At 40.1% G+C, this 25261-nt stretch overlaps 1 pseudogene; it reads left to right on the forward strand.

Annotated features, from left to right (window-relative positions):
* LOC117553007 overlaps window positions 1-25261 on the forward strand; it is a 105516-nt pseudogene that overhangs the window by 46313 nt on the left and 33942 nt on the right.

Below are 25261 nucleotides of genomic sequence, written 5' to 3' on the forward strand. Positions count from 1 at the left end.
AAAAAGTGAAGCATTGCTAGGCTTTCTATCCGCCTGTTTATAATTTTGGAAACTGCCGACTTTGGTCACCAAGGAACTTTTGATCTCACGCTTGTAGATCAGACTCATGCTCGGTTTTAAAAATGGAAATGAACTGGGGTCACATTTGGTCCGTCTGCGGTACCAATCCTTGATTTGTGAATAAAATAAGAGACATTTCTACCCATACACTCACGCAAGCACTGACCGATAATGCAAACAAGAGTTTGGAATTGTACCCTACAACCATTGAGTTAGCATAATGAGACTTGTGTTTTTCTCCAAAACCATATTGTCTGGATACCCTACGAACAATTGAAATGTTGGGTGGCATATCCTTTCTGTGAAAATGCTCTTTGATGTACTCATGTTGTGGCCTGCTGCTGGGAAGGCAGGATTATAATAGGTAATGAACGTCAGCGCTGGGCTCGTAGCCTCGGGGGACATTGTAAACGCTCCCCATCTCCCCGCTGATCGCAGTCCTGACTGATTGCTGATGACTTTTTCAGGGCACAGACATGTTAAGTTGTTTATTTATTCAAAAATAAATCCCCAGCGTAAATAGCCCTCTCGACTCCAGGTTCATCCTCCCCCGCTCTCCCCGATTCTGTGTCGGCAGATCTGTCTTGCTCTCTGTGTCTGACTCTTGAGCAGCGGTGATATGTTGTTATCATCAGCAAAGTTTACGATATAAGAACAGGGCAGCTGTTTTTTTGGTTTGGTTTATGCAAGTGTGTTTATGCGTCAGTGTGCATTTTATGCATGTGACAGATATGGGACATCCTTGACCGCTGTTGAGAAAGTGACACACCCCTACAGGCTATAGTGTTCAAAAAGAATCTTCAGCAAACTCCAAACCACAATTTAGCAGACAACTGTCATAAGGAATCACTTAGCTGTTGTAATGCATTTTCGGACACTGGATCACAAACTGTGTAAAGCTTTACAACACTAATATTGTGATTTTTGCATCGCAGTACCCAACGCTAGGCTCATATAAGATAGATATAAGTATATACAAGACAAAAACCTGGTTGCTTTTTCTAACCTGCTCTGAGCCGAGCTTTGTCCACATGCAGCACATGAATTCTTTATTGCATCTGTGATTCCCGAATGGAATCCAGCCACCTGTTACACGCAAGGACTCGCAAGGTGTTAGTGTCTTCATCTTTTCTCATATACAATTCTGTTTCTTTTTGCCTCTGCAGTATTGCTTCACAGTACTACCAAAACAATTTTCTACTGGGTGGGGTTACATATATATTCCCATGCCGGAACACCAGCCCGCATGCTTGGACAAACACTAGCATGCACATTCAGATCACTAAAAAAATTAACAAATTGCTGCATGGGTTAATTAGGGTATACGTTTGTCACCATCTGTCTGTCACACCTTGTTTATTTCCCTTTTTCAATTATGAAGCGAATGTATGTCTATTTCAATTCATTATTGCTCTGTACTGACTTAATTTATGATGAATTAAGAGGTCATAGAGGATTAAAACATTCAACTCCATAATCCCATCAGAGTTTGCATCTTAATATCTCCTGTTTCATTACAAAGGCCTGAACATAAATGTTTTTTTTTTAGATTATTTGTGTCACACATCAACATGTTGTATGTGTAATTGATTGTTTAGTTATCATTGGCCTATTGTTTGGTATTTGGCCCAAATAGTTTACTTTTATTATCATTACTAGTTTCTAATGCCACTAGCATTCATGTGAGGCGGCCATTGTATTGCAACAATTGACCAATTGTAGGAAGACATTAACATAGGGATACCATTTAGAAACCTGGGTGATATCAGGAAACCCTAAACAGTCAAACTTGAGCCACTTGCTAAAAAAAATGAATTAAATTATAACACACCTAAGAGTTAACAGCCATGCTTGCTGCTCTGTAATGGCCCGTCCACACAGCAGCGTTAAAACATCTTCCAACGCTTCTGCCCATTCACTTTGAATGGGGTGACGTCACGTTGCCTAACTGCATTGTGGGAAGCAAAGCGAAGATTTCCAGGATTTTCAGGATTCAAAAGTTGAGCAATGTTCAACTTTTGAAGCTGAGTTGGAAGCGTCAGCCAATCAAATCCCGTTTATGCAAATCTGACAGTACAAGCGCTAGCCAATCAAACCGCGTGCAAGCTGGGAGTGACATACCGCAGTTCATTTTCTATATTCCTGAAAATGGAGGAGAAATTAGTTATTGCAGTAGCAAATCACCCGGTTCTTTATGACCAGTCCCTATTAACTTACCGGGATACAAACCGGAGGAACCAGGCATGGAGGGAGGAGGCAGAGACAGTGGGTGAAACTGGTAGGTTTTCGCCTGTTTGGGGAGTTTATATCCAGTTTACTTCGTTTTAACATTGCTATTGCTTTGTATGTCGGGGGGCGGGAGATTCATGTGATTGGTTGTTGGTCGCGTTGCTCGCAAAAAATCCCCAAGCTTTCAGATACGCCCACCTCCAAGATTTTTTTTACGCGGCTGTGTGGACGTACCGTAAAGCTGAACTAATTGACACTTTGAGCCAGATGCTAACACTTCTTAGTTTAGCGCGTTAGCATGCTTACATTTGCTAATTAGCACTAAACACAGAATGCAGCTGAGCATGATGGAAATGTAGCTTTTGTAGTAATCAAAATATTGACCAAGTGATGGTGTGGTTACAATTCAGGAGGACTAGCATACCATATTCCATCCAATAGTCCAGGGGTGGCCAACCAGTCAGAGGTTAAGAGCCACATTTTGTCTCTGTTACTGCAAAGAGCCACATCAAACACACAGTCACTGATACAGCTTGTTTCAGTTTTTTGTTTTCTGGAGACAAGATTTCAACCACGTCACTGATGCATTTTTGTGGCATTGGGATATATATTTTTTAAATCCTCTGGAGCAGAGAGAGGAGCTGTGGATTATTGTTATTGATTAATGCATCTGTTTCTTAGGGTCAAAAACACTAAACTCACAACTTAAAATGAAAGTGTTTATTTAATAAAAGAGCACATGTTCAATGTGAAAAGTGACAGTAGTCATAGATTATTTGCAATTTGGTGCTACATATATATTTAAAAAAAAATATATATATTTTTTTTTTTTTTAAACACCTTGAATTTCAGGGGGGGCGCGGGGCTCCGTTGGCGGGGCGCAGCGCCCCTCCAAGACAATGATAGGGGAAATAGTGTTTAATCAACGATAGGTTTCCCTAAATACTTCCAAATTTTGCTTCTGGCGTCTTTTTTGTCAACAAGCCAAGGCGCAGCGGCAGTTCCACTCCCACTTGCAACCATGCTTCTCGTTTTCTCAAATGCTCTTGCAGCTAGCGCGTGCACGAGAGAGGGGAGGCACTTAGAGCGTGCTTGAGAGGGGAGGGACTTAAAACGTGCTTGAGAGGGGAGGGACTGCAGGCACAGCTGCAGTGTAGGGAGTGGAAGCAGAGCGCTGAACACACACGGCTCTTATTGAAACGGCGCTTTCTCACCGGAGTACTTTCCCCCGTCATTCTTAAAGTACCGATACTAATGAAACGGAGGAATCGTAACGTTTTTAACGGCAGAGTATCGCGGTATACCTTTCAAGTATCGTTACACCGTGCAACACTAGTCAGGACAGAGTCAGTGTCTCTCCCCCAAACTCACACATAAAATTCGATATGAACTGAAGAGCCGCATGAAACTAGGCAAAGAGCCGCATGCGGCTCGAGAGCCGCGGGTTGGCCACCCCTGCAATAGTCCATCCAATCATTTTGCAACATATGTCACTAAAAAAACTAAAACACTATTCAATTGGATCCTCTATCTGGGGGGAACAGTTGACATGTTGTAGAGATATTAAGTACAAAAGTCAAGGAGTGACCAACAGACATCCACAGAGCCATGCCACTAGCCTGGCTTAAAACAAAGATATTGTGGGTGACAGGCACTGAGGGAAAAATAGAGATCATGTCACAGACACGGGTCTGTACCAAATTCCATGGCATTCCATTCACTCCAGGCTAAAGAAGTGGAACCACAGTCCAACTGGCAGACATAACAGCACAGCACTGCCATGACAGGGAGACTAAAACATAACAAGGGGTTGTTACTTCATTTTCTTGCTTATAGACCATATCGTGTTATCGCCAAGTCCATACAGAAGATTTTAGTGACTTGTAATTTGGATTACAAATGGTCATGAATTGTTTAGCAAAGTTTGTCGAAGTGGATCAATGACACAACACAGTGACGAGAGATACCTTATTCTTATGACAGTACGGTTTTAGCCACCCAAATAAGCTAAGAAAAGACATTCATCAGCGGAAACTGTCATCAATCTCATTAAATATGACATATTCTCGTATCTTATGAGCTTCAAATGTCATTGTGAAAGCTTTGGCTAGCATTACGGTTGTTTCCTCTTTCATAAACAGAGCAGTCATAGCAGCATCAGACGCAAGTATGCTTCTAAATCCTACACCTGTCTAGATAACACAGTTATTAAAGGGGCCCTATCGTGCTATTTGGGGGTTTCTCTTTCCTGTAGTGTGCTATATAGGGTTTTTTTGCATGTACATGGTCTGCAAAGGCTAAAATCCCAAAGGTCACTCCAAAGGGAGTTTCTCCAACACACTGTGCCGGAAACGCCTCCATTCGACATCACTATGTAACACTCACGCTTCAATTGGGTAGCGCCCCAACACATTGTGATAGGCTAAGGGGCGGAACATTTTTAAACGTTTTCCAAATTAAAACAGAGCTGGTCAGCTAACCAATCAGAGCAGACTGGGCTCTGGTTTCAGACAGAGGGTGAAAAGAGGTGCTGCAGCACAGGCACTATGAGAGAAATAAATATATTTTATAACATGGAAACATGTCCTAGTAGAGGCACACAATATAACACACATACATAACCTGAAAATGAGCATAATAGGGCCCCTTTAACAGGATGAATATGTACCCACAATACAGCCTCTCATAACACTCAGAATCTCTGAATTGCGTCCTTGAAGAGAGGAAATGCAGTAAATATATGCAAGCTTGAAGAATTCATGAGACTTAAAGTGTACGGGGCAAGATAATAAATGTGTTGTCTGATAAATGTTCTGCAATATTTTTGAAACAACACCTACTACATAGGAATAAAGAGGCTGCTCTAAATCCATGTATTTGTGACTTATTGATATTCCACATTTGTATGATTCACGGAGCTCAGCAACATGCATCAAGTAGGATCTTCATGAGTCTGCTGGTGAAATGCTGGAATGAAATGTAGAGTGCTGCTGAAGAGGCTGCCAAGAAATCAGGATGCTTAGATGGAATATCTAACAAAATGCACACAACCCCCTCTCTCTTATTAATCATATAATGAGTCCCTGTATAGTTCCTTGTATTCCACCTTGTCACATTATTTTACCGCCTATTGTGCCATGAAATGAAGCCCATTTTCAAATCATTCTCCTTCTGATTTCATAAATTAAATCTGGTAAACGTGTGAGCCTCCTGAATGGCGTGTCTGAATAATTGAGCAGTACTCAATCAGACAACATTAGGCAGTGGTGGCGGTCCCGCGCAATCTGAAATAATTACCAGCCGACAACAGACTAGACTTGGGTGCTGCCTCCACGAGGGCTCAGTATTTCAGAACCTACGTCTCACATGCTGTGATGAACAGCACCTACAGAAACCTGCAGAGGAGAGGAGACACCTTCAGCGGTGTTTTGGGGAGAGGGGTAGCTGTCAGTGCAGTGGGGAGAATGCGTAATATCTGGGGTGAATAAATCCCAACCACAGAGCCCACACTATTTATGTATTTGAAATAAGTCCCCCCCCCACACCCTTTCAAATTTGCAGTGGCCTATTACCAAGCGATTGTATATAATTAGTAAGTCACTTCCAATTTATTTAGCCATGATTTATTATGTACACCATCAATCATGAAACAAATGAAAACCCTATTTTATGCTTTTTTGGGTAGACTGCAAATTGGGAATATCCTCAAAATTGGAATAATAAATAAACCTTGCAGGAAAATGACAGCATTTGGGTATGTGAGGTAGAACAAGTTGTCTGAGACCTTGAACATATATACGAATAGCAGGTAATATATTTGTGTTTCTTCTCAGCAAAAGATTAAGGCTGGGCAATATAGTGATGTTATGACAATATTGTGATATGGATTATGGGTAATGTCTTAGATTTTGGATATGGTCATATGGGATAAGTATCTTTTGGTGTCTTTGAGGGTTATCTCACATTAAACTGATGTCCTTTTCTAAACTTACAACGCTTTTCTATTTCCAACCTTTACACAATTAGCCATTATATCCACATCACTGATGATTGTTCTCAAACGTATTTTTATTTTTATGGCATCATTTACGATACGATATACTTTATTGTCCCCGTAAGGAACGGGGACAATAAATGAGTCCAATTAGCGTCAATCTCCTGTACATATTTTATGTAAAATCACCATTAGTCAATTCTAAAATATCATCACAACATCAATATTAAAGAAAAATAAAATTGATTGATTTTCTCCCAATCGCCCAGCCATAGCTAGGGTTTAGACCTTCAGCACAATTTAAATTGACACCAAGCCAATTATCGGCCTTTCTTTTGTGTAATTGGGTTTTCTCTTGTCTTGAATGATCAGTGTTTTCCTCTGTAAGTGTCTTGGCTTCACTGTCTCTTGGGACAAGCCTGGCTGTTACTGAATCGTCTTTAATGTGACAACACATGAACAGGAAGGTAGTTATGTGGCTCGATGAGTGTTTTGTGTATGGAATGGGTCACTAAGCGTACCGTACCATGTGACAGCCAGCCAGGCATATGTCTGTGCCAAAGTAGCGTCTGCAACTGAGACGCATTTACTCCCGCAGGGACTGGATGTGATTGACAGCTAGGCCTTTGGGCCCTTGGCTCCTTCCTGATTTTTGTTTTCACTAGAGGTGTCCTCTGGGACTTGGAATTGGTGCTACAGTATATCAGCTTATGGCTGTAATGAGAATGAAAAGCCAACTGAGCACCCAGCCGGTGCTCTTGCTCTATGCTGCTCTGAGTTTTGCAAACTGTCATTAAGTTTTAGCTATGCACCATGCATTTGATCTAGATTTGGCATTTAAAAACAAGTCACAACACTGTCTATATTTTACAATCCGGAGTAAATAAATTGGATAATTGAAAAGAGAAAATTGCTTAACCTGTTATCTACATCGCAGTGTGAATTATAAGTACGTTTATTTATTTTTTCATTCTTTATATCTGTAATCCAAAATAACACCATATTCATTCATTATTCATTTTCTTGGCAAATATTTTAATTATTCTCAAGAATGTTCTTTTATTTTTTCATAGTTTAGTTTAACGGTTGTCACACAAGGTACAACATTGGCCTGCAGTAAGGCTTTTAACAAAAACAACATGTCATGAGTTATTAATGCAAAGCGGGAACAACTCATTGCAGGATCTTAATCTCTATTTTTAACCATGATTCCAGTGATGGCTCACAGTACAGTCGTTCCTGTTAAAGAAGTAGCCTTTGAATTGATATGTGGGATAACAGTTATGACAGAATTAGGACGTTTTGAAGGTTTGACCTTTTAACTTATCAGCAGCTAGCTCATACCTCACATTGCAAAAGTATGTATTTTCTAGGCATTGCTTGACAATTCTTGATGTCCTCGCTCCTTTGAGCATACAAGTACAGACATTCCTGCCGTTGATAAATTAAAACACTTGTCCAACAGTGGAAGAATGCAGGAATAGAGTTTTATAAATGGAATTGTAATGACAAAAAGGTGTGTATGTTCCAGATAATAAAAGGGAATGTTTTGGCAGATTTCACCAGCTGTATTCCAGGGAAGCTGTCATAATACTTGGCTCTTTTTTAGTACTCTAGAGAAGTTGCACCCCTTATAGTATTGATTCTTCTGCAGTAAAGTATGAAACGAGCAGTTTATTTTTCAAAAATAAACGACAGTATGAACCTCCAACAGGAACATTTGATGTTGTAAATGTGATATTTTGTAACAATTTGTAACCTTGGTCCTAAATGAGAGCCTGCACCTGTGCCCTAGTCATTTCATAAAGCTACATGAAGGAGTGATTCAGTCAATATCCCTGCTTTTTCTTCCAATTTGCGTAGGCAGTATTGCAGCTCATTCAAGTAAGGTCTGACCCTGTGCCTGCTACACAACTTTAAACTGCTGCTTTTATCCAAGGTTTCAGATTTTTTTTTTAAATCTGGTATATTGTATTGGTGAAAATAACAACTTTGAAAACGGGATAGAGCCCACGGAGACGCTTTTGATACAGCAGAGTAGATTGTATTGATTATTGCATTGCATTTATAATGTAATGTTGCAAGCTTCTCTGTGGCTATTCCAGGTTCCCAGAGGATACATTTTAATGATTTGGTAACCCTATGACTTTCCTTCCAGCACAATCACAAGGCCAGTAGCTTTATACTTTCTTCTGCACTTGTGTACACACAAGACACTATAACTTTAATGAACTAAGCTCATTCAAGACCCCAAGAGGATGCACCTGTTCCATTATGGACACTGTACGGTTTCTTATAGCAGAAGCTTCAGTACATAGTTTTCATCATTGCTGCCATTGCTGCCAAATACAAGCGCTGGTGTTTTACGTGCAAACACCACAGGGGAATAAGCCTATATTGCAGCTGAAATCTTATGTTTAAATATTAAATATGTGCTGATTTGCAAACATTCCGTTTTAGAAATCTGAACATTCAATAAAGCCAGGTTCCAAATCCTTTGTTTACATACAGTATTAGAGTCCTTAAAGGTTTAAGGCTTAGAGGAATTTTTTTTCGCTCAATATGTCACAAAAATAATGTCAAAAATCATAAAACATATACATTTTTCATCATGTTAGATATATTGCTGACTTTATGAATGATAATATATGATCCAACCACTTAGTAAGAACCATCGGAATAGGTAGGAATGAAAGTGGAACATTTGATGTACAGTATATAAGTCAGGGGTGGGGAACCTCCGGCCCCCGGGCCGTATACGGCCCGCGAGACCATTTGGTGTGGCCCTCGAGGTAATTTATAAACACACGCAAAAAAGAAAAAAATTAAAGAAATCAAGACCGCAAAATAATTAAACAAGTGAGTGCCTGTTTTTCCTGGCCAAGGTCAGGGTCCTTGAAACACAACACAAGCCTAACGTGTCATCACGTGGTATATGTCTCGTCTGACAGGGGTGTAGTTCTGTCGGAGAGCACCAGAACGCAGCTCCGCTCCGGCACTTCCAACAATTGCAGTACCCATAAGGAGCCGTACACATGCTGCCGTTTTTGCTTGGCTGTGTCTTTAGCTGAAAGCCCAGTGGCGATCTGTCATACTGATCATACAGTCAATAACTTTGTTGTTATTAGCATCTGGTTAGCTAGCTATGCTAACGAATATAAGAAGCTTTTTCTACAACCAGTGAGGTAAAGGCACATCTTTATATGATCATTATAGTTATAAAACAAATAAGAGAATAAAGTAAACAGGTATAAAATACTATATGACAGTAAAAAAAAGTTGTTATTAATAAACAAGAATACAGTTTGAAAGGAGAGTGATTTGTAAAATACTCATAAAGAAAAAGTAAATCTGTTTACAGTTCTGTTTCAAATGGGTGTTGAGAGATGTATCCATAGATCTCCTAATGTTGCTCTCAAAGTGCACCAGATTGATGCTTTTAACTTCAACATTTAAAAAAACAAATCTTCGTGCATGCGTGAGTCATGGTGAGATATCTGGATTAAGAGGTTGCTTTTTCTTTGCACAGCATGAAAGAAAGGTGAAATTAGTGGGCTGTGATTTTAGTATTTTTAAGCAGAGGTCAATCATTTGTACGGTCCTCGGAGGATGTTGAAAACATTGAAATGGCCCTTGAGAGGAAAAAGGTTCCCCACCCCTGATATAAGTGCTACTGAGGTGAAGATGAAGAAGCTGAAGACAAGGAAATATTTTGAGTTTATAATGTAATTGCATTCATTTTAAGACACACAAAGGTAAATAGGCAAAATAAATACAAGTTTTCTGAAATTGTGTGTTTACATTTGCAAGCTAGGCCTTATCTAATGCTTATTTTGGTGAATTTAGGAGCAATCTAAGATGCAAATAGTCAATTGAAGTCAACGAAACACCACATGTTATGGAATCAGAATTAGCCCAGAATTTACCAATGGAAAAAATGTTTTAGCCTGTAGTCTCTCTTAAGATGTTATTGCACTTCAGAACAGTATCAGTTTTCTAATGATCCAATCCAAAAAATCTGGGATGTCAGGATATTTGAGAATCATTTTTATGGCCTGTTCCGACTTATTTGTTCTAGATATCCCTCTTTTGCTTTGCTTCTAAAGTTTAACTTTCCTTGTTCTTTCTCTCTTCTGCTAGATTTGTTTTTCTTCCCCGCATATTGTACCGTTAATCTTACCTGGCTTCGATCGACTCTTAATTTAGCTGCTGAGATCAAACAAGAACGTGTGCTCATAGCCTCAGGGGGGACGGCTGTGTTATTAAAGACAGAGAGATTGCTGAGGGTCCGTTGAGAAAAGGTGGTGGAGGTCAGTAAACCCAAGACAGCTCAGTCTCAGAGAAGCTTCCTGCTTCACATAATCTGAGGATATTTCAAACAGAACTCAACCGAGTGAGCCTTTGCTACAGTTTAGAGCACCAATAAACCTTCTCCCTTTGCTTTGTCTCGTAGTGTTACGCGACGACTTCAGGCAGAACCCACAGGATGTGGTGGTGGCGGTCGGGGAGACGGCCATTCTCGAGTGTCAGTCTCCACGAGGGCACCCTGAACCCACCACCTTCTGGAGGAAAGATAAAACTCGTCTTGACCTCAAAGATGACAGGATCACGGTGAGTTTCTCCCCAGGGAGCTCTCTCCTGCCTTTTACAAGACCCTTGTTTTCTTCAATCACATACTCAGTGATTTACTTGTTAGGCTACTACAAAGGTAAGCACTTTGTATCGAACTGGTTCATTGCAAGTACATTTTATTTGTTGTTAGGTGCGAGGAGGAAAGCTGACCATTTCAAATACAAAGAAGAGTGATGTGGGGATATATGTGTGTGTGGCGGCAAACATGGTCGGGAAAGAGAGAGTGAAAAGCTCAGCTCTCTGTGTTTGGTAAGAACTTTTTATCTTGGTTCAAAAGGAATAAAGGCATTTCACACTAGCACATACAGTATTTAACACTGTCAGAAGTATATTTAGCCTTTATGTTATGTTTTCTGCCACATCCAGAAAGGCCCGTGTTTTTGCAACGACCTGTGAACCAGGTAGTCTTAGTTGACGAGGCTGTAGAGTTCAGATGTCAGGTTCGCGGTGACCCACCTCCTACTATGCGCTGGAAAAAGGAGGACGTGGAAATTCCCCGCAGCAGGTAAAGAGGATGCGTGTGAATGTGGATGTGAAAATGCCTGTGTCTGTGTGCACATGTTTAAGCAATACAAGTCAAAAGGTGTAAATGCATGAAACAGCGCTAATGACTCTCACAGGAAACTAATATTTTATTAATAGAAGACTTTCATCACTATGTCAACAAATCATTCATTTGCTGCAGAGAATCTTAGTATTTGCTGTATAAACAAGAGAGGTGAAGCATATAAACCTATGATATAAACACCAATTTAATTATGGTTTCCATTATCATTGCCGGTAGGGTATTGTTAATATGTGTAAAATGTTTCAAAAGATTACTGATACTCACACCTGCTTAAGTGTCTATTTCACTCTTAAAAAAGACAAAAATAACATAATGCTTTACTGAAGAAGACTTAAAACTAGCAATTGAGAAGTATACACTCGGTAGGAAAATGTTTACTGAGGTAAAGAATCATGTGAGGAGTAGGGTCATTTTCTCATAGACTTCTATACGATTGGACCCTGCTTTTAATCTCATGTTTTGCAGTTTGGTATACCAATGGTAACAACAGATTCAAGTATGTCCATTGGTTGCTTATGACTAATTGGTCCTTTTAAATACTACTGTACTTTATGTGTACATACATGAGAGATGAAAACATGCAGAGAGTTCGACACATACGAGCTAATCAAATACAGAAATCCAATAATCAAGGAAAAGTACCTAGCTGAAGTTTAAAATGTCCTTTTATTGTTGTTTCTGTGTTGTTTTTAATTGCATCATATTTAAAGGCGTGTGTTTGGTTCACCCTCGTGTGCCCATGAGCGCATGTTAATTGCCTCGCAATCCCATTAGAGCACTTATTTTTAAAGTCATATTAGCCTGTCATGTGGGCTTTAATTTGTACTGCTCAGCGCTTTACACTTTTAATTACAGTTTGTCTCCTTATGCAATCTGGCCATCCATCAAAGCCTTTATTTCCTTCCTTCGCTAGGTTTAAGTAGCAAGTGTAAGACCATTGTCTTCCATCTGATAAAGGAATGAACAATATCTTGAAAAAACATAGACATGAGTTCATACTGCAAAAAGGACATTTTAAACTGGACTAAATGTTAGAAAACTTGACTATTCACAATTTCAGACACGTCATTGGAAAAAGCAGAGTCCTTTGTAATTCACTTTGTAGCTATGCAAACTCCTTATAGACATATGTGAATCCTATTACGTTTGAAATTACCTGGATGAAGCTTGTCTAATTGTAAGAACCCTAATTAAGATGCGTAATTTAATTTCACATTAAATCAGACTTGGTATAGGGTATAAAAACTAGCAGTGCATTTCCATATGGTCTTATAATCTGCATGACTGGTTCATTCATCGCTTGGAACCGTTCTCCTGCATTTGAGTGATGGAAATGTGTCAGCTCAAACTAATTATGTTTATATAATTAACCATGTATATATAATTAACTAATATGTTCTTGGATATGTATTCAATTATTGATATTTAGTAAATCAAGCATCAAGTAAATCAATGCAAGAGTTTCAGCTGGCAGATAAAATGGAGCACACATGATGCTGAAAACCATGTGAGGAAAATCAATGTTTACTTCAAAGTATTGCTAAAAATGTCATCCACTAAAAATCGTCACTGATGCTACAAGTGTGTTTCAAGCCATTATTACCTTGTAATTGCAATTTAAAGATTATTTGTATAATCTACTATCTGTCACCTATTGGTTGGATTGCATGTTTGCAAAATGTCACACAAAGTGAAAAATGTCTCTCCCAGTTACTCAAGCTCCAAGGTCATCTCTTTAAATGATGTGTTTTGTGAATCCAGAACTCAAAGATATTAAGTTTAATATGATGCAACAACTGAGAAAAGCAAAAAATAGGGGGTTCAAAAACAAACCGTCACAATTCTTTGATTACCAAGTTTTGACCCCTTTTTGATGTTGTTGATCAAGTTATGGCTGCAGTTCTACCTACGCACAATAATAAACTCCTCTGAGAATAAATTGTGAGGTAGACCATAGTCCACTTGCCCATCTCCCTGTCTGCCCACCTGTGTTGTGCCCTCTACCTCGCTTACCCCTTGACTCCAGAAACATGTCCTACTTTCAGACCTGCCCTCGCCTCACTTCCCTCCTTCCACTTCTTTCTTTCTTTTTTCGTGAACCCGTCACTCTCCTGGGAAGGCTGAATCTGGGTCAGGGATGTGCCGTGAATGGAGTCCTCTGCACACTCTGCACACTCTGGACAAACCAAACAACTCCCCCATCGATATTCTGGCCCACAACCCCTCTGAAACATCTATTTCAAAATGTGACTTTTTCTCACCCCTTGCAACTTGTCTCTGCCTGACTTGTCTCCCGTCTCTGAATCAGTATGGCTGGCCAGACAATTTCACAGGATCTCTCACGCCAAAAGGGGCCCCAGAGAGGGAGAGCCTGACTCCTTGCTCTTCTGCTCTCTGTGTCTGTAGCCCCTCTAAGGCGCTTATCTAAACTCTGGTAGCTGAGATATTTCTCTCACTCTAACTGCGCCACTGCTGCCTTGCAGTATGCTGCACCGGCAGATGCACACTGATGCATGGAATATATCTATGAATTAGTCATTTCTTACTGCTCGGCTCATTCATCATATTCAGTTTGTCAGACTGGGCCACTCCCTTACTCTCAGACTGTTTGTCTATCCTCCGTCTCCCCCCTTTCCTCTGTTTTGCTTGCTCTCTTCCACACACTATGTAGCCCACTGCACAGCCCACACCACAGTAGGAGGCTCGTCTTTATAAATATTGAAATAGTGGAACAGTCAGGGTTCCAGCTGAAAGCACCTTTCATTTTGCCTTGCCTTCATCTCAGCATAATTGCCCAGCCCTTTTTTCTGCTTTTAAGGCAGAGTGTGTGCAGCGGGGAGTCTTCATTGTCTCAGAAAGTCTGCTTTTAGTCTATAAAAAAATGACAGTATACAAAAGCTTCCAATCGTAAACATCACACAAGTGAACACAACCTTGATTCGATTGCTGTGTTTGTATTTACTTTATGGGAAAGAGCGTTTTTGATGAGCGTAATTGTCACTGATCTTCCCGTGTTTGGGATCTGAGGCGTCACTTGAATCTTGTCACTCTCTACAGGTACGACATCCGATATGAAAAGGAAGACCTCCTGCTGAAGATAAAGAAAGCATCCGTCAGCGATCAGGGCACGTTCAACCTGCCTCGCAGGAGAACCGTGTTGGTAAAGGTGGAGGCCTCTGCCTACCTGACCATCAGAGGTTGGGTAACTGCTGTTGGACTCTCTCGAAGCAAAGCTCATAACCCATCCCTTATATTTTTGTGTCTCCCAAAGTAGCCCCGCAGAACTATCAGTCAGTTTATTGCCCCCCCTGCTGAAACTCTCGGCCCAGCCTCAGCTTTTCTTTCATATAGCAGCGCTGATTGCTCCAGATCTCCAGCCAGGCTCCAGATATGAACAATCTAACCAGCATTTAAGTGAACTGTTATAACTTCTCCAGGGGGGCTCATCCTCAAAACAACCCCCTCGCCTCCATATTTATCAATGCGAGGAAAGCTTTTTCATAATAAAAGGTTGATTGTAAATAACAAAAATATATTGCTACTTTGGCAAATCACTGCTTTGTGCTCATGGCATAAATCTGGAGTACATGAAAAAATAAATGTTCATATCATTTGAGACACGCAACACTTCACTAGCAACCACACCTAAAATATTATTGGATAAGCACATTATGCATCATCATATACACATTACATTGCAGTTCTCATAACATTTAATATCTTTTTTATTACTTTATACCTTATAAATTGGATTCTCATTCATGCATGAATTGTTTTTTATTGCCTGAAAAGACCCCAAAAGAGCTAGGATTGTACCCAAAAAAAATCAGGCCAGACCCTACATAAGGGCAGCACAGTTTCTCACAAAGCCCTTGCGGAGCCGCTAACCATGGAAGCAGTTTTGGGTAATTCAATATCATATTTTCCACTGAAAAAAAAGGCACATTTTGAGAAATTACAGCTTTGCAGAACCGGGTTTGGCAAGAGCAAGAAAAGCTATATTTGTGCTTGGGGTGAAATGTAATTACAAACACATAGCTGCTTAAGACAGTATACACTGGACTGGATATATCCAGAAAGACATGAGAAATGTTCCAATGAAATGATCTATTACAACTCAAAGAAAAAGACCAAATCAAATGCGTCACTTGAGGTGTTTGTGTCGATATATTTCCACAAGCTGTTTAAACTCTTACTTGGCGGATGTTGAGGGGGAGATAGATACGACAATCACTCAGTATGATTTCCAATTAATCAAATCAGCCATTTTCAAAGGTTTGCTTCATTTACATATAACTGTGTGAATGTGCTATTCTTGCAACACAAGTGCTCTGGGTAAATGTGTTCAGTGGTTGTTGGCAAATGGTTTCACCCTTCCTCCCCATAACGTTGCCAAGGTGCCATTATCCCCTGAGGCACATGCCATCCTCCTGCTTTTGGTGACTGAGCTCCACCCTCCCCCTCCCCCCCGTGAATTTCATGGATGGAAAACCCAACTCCATCTCATTCATTTCTGATTTTCATTCTTTTTTTTCTGTCCCTCTGGTCTACTCCTCTGCTGTCCTTCTCTCTGTGTTAATCTCACCACCCACACCATTGTTGTGTCATCAGCTCGCCCCGTCGGTAAGTAAGGGCTGATCCCATTGCGCATGCATTGCTCTCTTTCTCTCTCTATCACACACATGTATCATGGACTGTTGTGGCATTCCACGAACACTTTCATCCCAACTTATATTGGACACGAACATCTACATTGGTTCTATCAACCCGTGACATCCAAACGGATTTACCACCTCACTTTCTTTCAAGGGGTCCAGATTCAGTCCGATTAATATGCCCTAATTCAAAAACTGGAATTGAGAAGGCCACTTGCTAATTAGTTGATATCATTCATTCTGATATTCTGGCAGCCGGATGAATGGCTTGTATGATTGGCGTAGTCAAGAAATAGTAAAGTAATAACAAATGCATGACCCTTCTAGATTGCAGCTGGATCTTCACTCCAAGCATTTCCTTTCACTCTGTTTTGGAAGTATGTGTTGCTATATGTTATGGTTTGCTCTACCTTTTAACCTCAGAGGCACCGCAGTTTGGTGGTGAGACCCCGGGACCAGATTGTAGCGCAGGGACGAACCGCTGGCCTTTCCTTGCGAGACCAGGGGCAAACCTCAGCCCACTGTCTTCTGGCAACGAGAAGGTAGCCAGGTGAGGGATGCTGATTTTGAAAAAATGTGACTGGAGAGCTTACGGACAACAAATTCTGCAGCAGCAAACCAGTTTAAAAGAAGCGAATATATTAAAAAATGACTAAAAGGATCATATCAGGGAACAGCGGCAATGTGGTTATATTCCATATACAGATAATGAAGTGGTCATATATCACCAATCCACACCAGTCTGACCGACAAATTGCACTTAGCAAAGTAACAATGTCATGTGAAGCATTAGAGTCATTAGACATAATGAAAGCAGGCTAATGTCCTTTCCTTGCCCCATCAGCTTGTCTGCTTGGGGTGCAGAAACGACAACGCTGATGCCTCAATTTCATGACTATGACTGCAGGTTATTAAAGCAGCATTATGACTCTGAGGGTAAACTTGCCATTCAGAACCTAAAGGAAAGAGACATTGACCCACTTTTCTAGCTGAAATGCACATTGTTGTTGTAAAATGTAAGAACATTAAAGACATTTCTTTAAAGTCATTTGTGCAAGGTAAATATGCAAGTTAAAATATGTGTTCCCCACTAATCAAATGTAAGGCAATCAACCACTTCATGATTCTTTAGAGTTCTTTATGACCTCATTTACAAGCAAACATTTAGTTCAAACCTTAACCCTGCCCTTCATTTTGGAAGTGAACTAAAACAATGTTTCTGATTGCAGCCCATATTTAATTGGAAGAACCCAAAGCATTAACTAAGGATGTTTGTTCTAATACCTTTTTTAAATGTGTAACGCCATACTAATCATCCGTACGTTCCACCCCATATTACTCAGTTTATGGTTTTCTCTGTGCTTGATGTTTTCCGTTTTTAACATTCCTCAGCACAACATTTCTGACCAATGGAAAAATACTTCTGGAGCCCTAGTATCTAATACACCATTCAGCAATAGTATTGTTTTACATTCGGCTTTTATTCGTGCTCTGTGAAACCCAGCCAGAGTAAATAGTAAAATGGACTATTCATTTTACTGTGACTAGCCAAAAGGTGTGAGGAAGATATAAATAGGTGTCCATCTGCTAAAAGACGTGTTGTGTTTATTAGGGTCAAATGTTGTTAAAGAAAAAGGGTCTGAAATGTGACACTTAGATCAAACAAAGATGATTTCATATACTAAAGCTAATGGCAACGATAGTGTTCAAACCAGAGGAAGAATGTTCAAGAACAATGTTCATATTCAGATGGAAAATATGCATGCCACTAAGAAAGACAATTGATGTTCATGGATTGTATACCTTTGGATCACCAAGCAAGTATGCCATCCCATTTTATTGAACTTTGCTTGCATTTCCTCTCCCTGTAGGATCTTCTGTTCCCAACGAGCCAACTCAGGGAGAAAGCCGGTGTTTCTGTGTCCATGACTGGAGAGTTGACCATTCAATCTGTGCAGCGCTCAGACGCAAGGGTATTATATCTGCCAGGCCCTCACTGTAGCAGGCAGCATCATGGCCAAGGCTCAGCTTGAGCGTAGGGTAGCAGACGGTAAGGCTGGACACAACACACACACCCACAACACACACACACACACACACACACACACACACACACCACACTAGACTAGAGCTACTTTTTCGTTTGGTTACAGTATCCGATGTGCCAGCAAACAACATGTGCCAATAAGAATTATGTCTAATAAACATTTTAAATATAAATTATTTTGTTACGCCTTGTTATGCATCGAGAAAGCACATGTGCTGCATTAGTGGATACAAAATAATATTGCATGGCTCAATACACAGGTAATTTTACCAGAATTGAATCATTACTTTTCCCCACATGGTGTCATCTAGGGGCTTTTCATTATAGGTTTGTAGATGACAAACACCACTGCATTCTGCAATGATTTCTGAAGTATATAAGTATAAAACTTGTAATGGCAGCAGTTTGTAATACAAAATGCTCTAAATAGCCAATGTCATGTGTTTTGATGACTTTATTCTTAGTTTAGGCTGAGCAAAACATGACAATATTTTACCCTAGCTTCCTGAAGTCATTGGTTTGTTTTAGAAATGTTGACTAGGGTAGAGTGCTACTGTAACACACATTGTAATGTAATGGCTGTGCCAATTGTATTATATATTTGTATTTGATGCCTCTTTATTGTGATGCATGCTGGGGTTAAGATGATATAAAAACACACATTGCCATCAGCATTTTCCACTCAATAAATCTGAGGTTGTTTTTTGGCCCACACTCAGATAAGCAGTGATGCATCTATGTGTTCTAAAAGCCAGTCACCCATCATTTGTAACATTAACACCTCACCTTGGTAGATATAAATGATCTAAAAAGACTGAAAACTGTCTAAAATAAAGCTGTCCTCTTGATGGAGAGACACTTAACTTTTTTTCTTCCTTTTTGACAAAGCATTAATGTCAGCATTAAGTGCTCTGCCGCTGCCAGCTGGGAGCTGTTTATGCCCTTCTCCTCCATTTGTGTCTTGGCTTTTTCCTCCCACACATTATTAAAATTAACATCTGTTTGAAGTGTTTTTTGGAGAGGAAATGACTGCTGTTCTGTCTCACTCAGAGGAGATGGATCAATATCAAAACGTTTGGTGCTGAGCACGAGGGAACTGAGATGCAGTTGATTGATGCCTGTAACGGAGAATGCCGCCATACCAAATGGAGTTCTGGAAGCTTTACTTGATGTTTCCATTGTGCCGTTATGCTCACACAGCACTGCAAAACACTATAGCTTGCAAGCTGCTTGAGGATTGAAATCAAGGCCTTGTATTAGGCATGTTTTGGCTCAAAGTTGTTTGGACCCTGAAGCACAGTGATGGACCATTAAGATGCAACAGAAGAGGGTTTGAAAATGTTTGATAGATATGAAATGGCTCATCTTAGAAATCCAATACATCAGCTGGGAACTCCAGGCTGACCACGGCTGCTCCTCTAACACGTTTATGAGCAAGCTATGCTCTTATCAAAGCGGTAATCCAGAGCCTACAGGTGGTAAATATTTGATAAGATGGATTTTGTGTGTAGAATTGCTATCCGACCGATTCCTACGGACACTGAGGATGTCTCGAGGCGTAAGGTAGCTAACGGTGTAATGCTTGATCAAAGCATACAGACAAGGACCTCGAGAATGACCTCTCAACTCTAGTCTTGAACAGTGGAGGTTGTAGAAGTTTGATTTGATACACTCCTCATGTTTTAGTAATCATCCTAAACTCAGCATACATACGACCATAGGTTATATAAAATAAGTGGGCATAGTTGACGTGATATCACCCATTGGTTAGTGGAGACCACTCTCATTTGGCATTTTGGACGTCACCTTATCGGTTTTACCTGTCATAGACACGGACGACACCCAAGCCTGAAGAAAAGAAGGCCTGAAGTAATCGGGGCCAATCAGATTTTTCTTTTTCTAAACAGTGGAGTTGCCCCCTGCTGGTCTCTAAAAAGAGTGCAGGTGTAAGGTCCTTCTCGCATTGGCTTCACTTTTTAGATCTGGAGGTTGGTGCCAACACCAGTTGATTTACCAGGCACACCATTTATCTACATACCTGATTTAAAGGGGCCCATGCTTATTTTCAGGTTCATATTTGTATTTTCATGCTTTTATGTTCAAAAAGTGCTTTATTTTTATATTGGTTTGCTGGCCAGCCCCGTTGTGATTGGTTAACCGCTATGAGAGGTCCCGCCCCTTTGTCTATCACGTACAATGTGTTGGAGTGCTGGCCAATACAAGCGTGTGTTACAGAGAGGGCTGCAACAACGACTAATTGATAATCGATTAATCTATCGATTAATGAAACGATTAATCGACTATCCGGACTATTACTGTATGCCTTGCACAATTTCTCAAACGCTCTTATTAGCCATCAACTTTTAGATTTAGCTTGAGGTTTGTTTAGGCATGTGGAAACTAACATGAAGACAATAAAGATGAATACTTGAAAATACAAAAATACATATATTATTAAATTAACTAAACTAAATTGACATTGCTTTTTATTTAAATTAAATAAATAATATTCCACATCAAAAGAAACAACAATATTTAATAAATCGTATTAAATAATCTGATGACAGAATTGTAAACAGAATAGCTGAAACTTAACAAAATAAATAACCTGAGTTACCTCTAATCATTAACCCATGTTTGTATCATTTTGTTAACTCCGTGTGTTGCTGCTAGCATACATAACACCTGACGTGGAAACGTTACTCGTGGATGGGGCTGCAGAGCTGCTAGAAAGACAGTCGAACCCGGTGCATTCCTCCGTCTGAATGTGGAGCACTTTTGATAAATGTTTAGACACATTGCTCGTGTTACCGCCCTCACATGCTAAACACTCTTGGCAAGAAACATTGTCCACCTCAAGACGGGTAACATTTAACCACACCTTGGAGCGCTTCTCTCCGCCATCCCTGCCGTGTGTTGCTGCATGTAGCAGCCGCGTGTGTAAACTGTCCCGCCCCCTCGCACACAGACGGGAGAGAAAGATCTCGTCTGGATTGGAAAGATCGAAAATACATCATAGACGCATTTTTGTTTTCTTTTTGCATATTAGAAACGAGTTGGCGACACTAAAACTAAGATATAATGTTTATGTAGCAATAATACATGACATATATTTTTTAAATGTCTCCAGTAGCCTACCGATAAAAAGACCGATAACGTTGGAGTTTAACGGAACGTAAAACACACGTGATGACGTCACCAACGAATCGACGACTGAATTAGTTGGCAACTAATTTGGTAATCGATTTTAATCGATTAAGTCGATTAGTTGTTGCACCCCTAGTTACAGAGTGTTACAACGTGATATCATTATCTTACGGAAGTAACAATGGATTCCAATTGAGGCGTGCCAGGCAGGGGGTGGGATTTAAGACTTTGCAGAACATTTACATGCACAAATACCTATATTACTACGAGATCGAGAAAAACCCAAAAAGCATAATAGGGCCCCTTTAAATCAATTCTGTTTATTTCATAGACGAGCAGCCTCTGGTAGTCATAAGTGATACACAATCTCAAACAGCAACATTTTGTTATTAGTTTTGTCACCAAAGCCTTGGAGTGTATGATTGCCTTTCTTACAGGACTACAGCTAAATTAAGAACAGCAATATGTTGTTGTTGTTGGCTCTCTTATCGCTTGGGGAAAATAATATAGCTTGCACGGTAGATGTAATGTTATGTTTTTCTAAAAATGCAATACTAGACAATCTGTCTTAAGCTCTTACAAAGGCTAATTTTATGCTCAACTGAATTTCTTCAAGAACAACTTGACACAAAATTAGAAAAGCATACATTTCATGCTTGGGGCACTTTCACTGACCAGTTAAATAAAAGAAACATGGATCAAAGACATGTAGATGATTGCTGCATTAATGCAAACCATTTAACCTCATCCACCACTTGAACACCGCACGTGTTTCTGCTTACTAGTCTAACCACTTTTAGTTTTGCTTCAATTCTGCTTGAGTTGCCTATTCCTCCTTGTGCTGAAGGAGGTGTGATGAAAGATAAGGCAGGGGGATTTTCTGTAAACACTTGTACACATGGAGACAGACCTGATAACAGTGGAGAGCAGCAGTGAGGAAATTGGAAGCGGGGGGTAGTTACAAGTTGGAGAAAGCTTCTACACTCCAGAAATGACTGTTGCAGAGTGCGGCGGCTGTATTCTGGATGATATAACATGCTTTAAAAAGCTTTAAAAGAGATCCATTGTTGCTCTGCTTGGTTGTGTTTGTGTGTGTTGCGAGGGGCGGAGGTACAGCCATGAGTCAGAGTTGGAAGAGAGAGGCACGAATGTGTTGAGGGGTGTTATAAAGAAGGTATGGTAATTAGCACCACGGGTGAAGCATCGTTAATCCTCACCTAGTAATTAAAGCTCAAAGGTGTGATGCAGTGCCATGAGCACACTGCCTAACTGTGGAAAAGGGCCTCACAAAAACAGTCACTTCCTCTCACAACAAATCCATCAGATTGAACCTGAACATCTTGCAGGGCCTGCAGTCACTAATGCAATTACCACAATCACAAATTAACAACCTAGTGATAAGGTCATGTTATTTTTTCTTCCCAACAAATCAGGCACAATCTAACTCTTCAGTTTATAGTCAATGCCACATGCCAAGATCGTGACATCGAAAATTGGCAGTGCTAAACATGTGTGTTCGAGGGGAAAATAACACCTGTCCCCTGATTATTATCCTTAGCCCTGAAGGACGCGCCCACCACCCATCATCCGACAAGGCCCATCCAACCAAACGCAGGCGGTGGGGGGTGTTTCCCCTCCTGAGGTGTCAGGCCTCAGGGGACCCCCGAGCCCACAGTCACCTGGAGAAAGAATTGGCGCCAGTCTGCTTGGGAAGTGACCCCCGATTTTCCCTTGCTGGAGCATGGGAGCATTCAGATCCAGAATACCAGGTAGGTAACAATGGATCACAAAGAGATGCATCTACATGGAGTTAGCGTGTAGGCCTTTTAAAAAGTAGCATTATGTGGAACAATGGCCTGCCTGTAATTCTGTAGAAATGAAAAAGCATACTGTATGTTCTTGGAAGGTGATAAACATATTTTTAACTGTTTATTTTTATCGGTTTAAATTTGCATTATTTTGGCTGTACCTGAAATGTTACAAACAATTATACCAACAAAGTTGCAACTCCCCAATTGTTCTAGTGAGGATTCATAAATATAAAGATTGAATTGTCAAAAGAAGTGTTTTACCAGACATGAAAATGTAGTTATTTCCTTCCAATATCAGTATACTTTCCTATTTATGTATGTTTTCAAATAATCACACAGTCCACACATTCCCCCCTTTTTTTACAATGTTCTTCTTAAGAATAACTCAAAAACTGTGTCTGGGTTTCGTTATTTTTGAATATTTCACTGTCAATAAAAACAAGTACAGAAAAAACAGACATCAAAACAATAAAAAACTCAAACGCAAGGTGAGCGTTTGAAGATTTAGCGTTTGTACATCACATCCTTCCATTGCATGTGAAGGACCAGAAGATAAATTATGTCGTCTGCCAGCTGATGCCAACTGAATGTAATTCAAATGGACAAGCGCCTTCAGGTTACTTTTAAAAGATGAATAGCGCGTATTGATTTTCATAAATTGTTAAAACGCTGCTATTTAGTTGGAATCTTTGAGGCAGCAGTTTACAACTCAAGGACTCCGGAGAGGAGGCGAGTGAGTGGAGTGTGAAGGGGGGTAATATGAAGGGAGGAAGTGGCAAATATACAGTGTCCTGTCGCAGTGCTCAAAGTGCTCTTCCTGTGTCACTCTCTCCTCTGCTCTCTTGAGAGATAGCACGGAGTTGTGAGTGGCTCCTAAAGCACCTGGCAAATAAAAAATGATTGTCATATCTCTTATTCCCTGCATCAGCACTGGTGATGATAATGTTGACGGCTCTGGGAATAAGAGTTGACTATATTGGAGAAAATCAATTACGAAATTAATGTAGGCTCTTACTGGGATCTTTTTTTCATTGCCGTGTTAAAGTTTCCTCATTCACTCTCCGGCTTTTCTCGAGCCAAAATGCAGGCCAGTGGAGGTGAATGCATTTCTACTGTCCTACTAGCTGTGACCCTCCTTCAAAAGCCCAGAGTGACGTAAGAGCTTGTAGAAACCATCGGGGGTCAGACTTTCAAAGACTATTGGATTCACTTGAGCACAGCAACTGTGCACAGTCTGAAAACAGTACCTTTAGAGGAGAATCTTTATTCTGGAAAAAATCTTTATATGAAAGTCTTTGTTTTTTAATGTTAAACTGTTAAACGTGTCATGGTGTAGTGTCGACAGACTTCGGGAGTAATGGTTTAAAAAAACAAGGTAACTGTATTCTCTTACAGTGACAGAAATAGATTACATTTAAATGTGGGGGTTACTAGCAGGAATACAATGTTACTAAAAAAACTAAAAGGAGCATAGTATTTGATGTAAAAAGATCAGATTTGATTTCTTCTTTGTAAGCTGTGAATCTATAACGCTTGCTTTCTGAATCTGCTTTATGGTTTTCATTTTCTAACTTATATGTTCAAAACTGTAGTATGTGCTCATGTGTTTCATTGTTGGTGTTTGCCTAAATATGATTAAATGTAAGGCAGGTTTTCCTATAAATAAAAGTTCTGAGAAGAGGACACATTTTTTAAAGTAATGTCTTAGGGACATTGTTCTGTTGTCTTACATAATAGACTTAAGTAAAAACATCATATGATATTATTTTCTCTTGTATTTATTTGCATGTTATACTGAGGTAATCCAGAAGTAACTGAAAGTAATCAGGTTACCGTATGCTCAGATTAGAGTACTGATTTCATTTGTACAGGTAACTAGTGATTGTAACGGGAATACATTTGGTTTGCCCCTTATTGAAAACATCATGATCTGTCTTCCATAGCTGTCTGATTTGGGGGTTGTACACCTGTGTGGCCACCAGCTCCAGTGGAGAGACATCGTGGAGTGCATACTTGGATGTCACAGGTCTGCTGCAGTAGAAATAATTAATATGAAAATGAAGATGTATGCGTACAAAGCAGTGCTTCATATGCTTTGCATTTGCAGGTACTGATTTT

Source organism: Gymnodraco acuticeps, unplaced genomic scaffold (assembly GCF_902827175.1).
Source record: "Gymnodraco acuticeps unplaced genomic scaffold, fGymAcu1.1, whole genome shotgun sequence".
In the NCBI taxonomy this organism is placed as follows: domain Eukaryota; kingdom Metazoa; phylum Chordata; class Actinopteri; order Perciformes; family Bathydraconidae; genus Gymnodraco; species Gymnodraco acuticeps.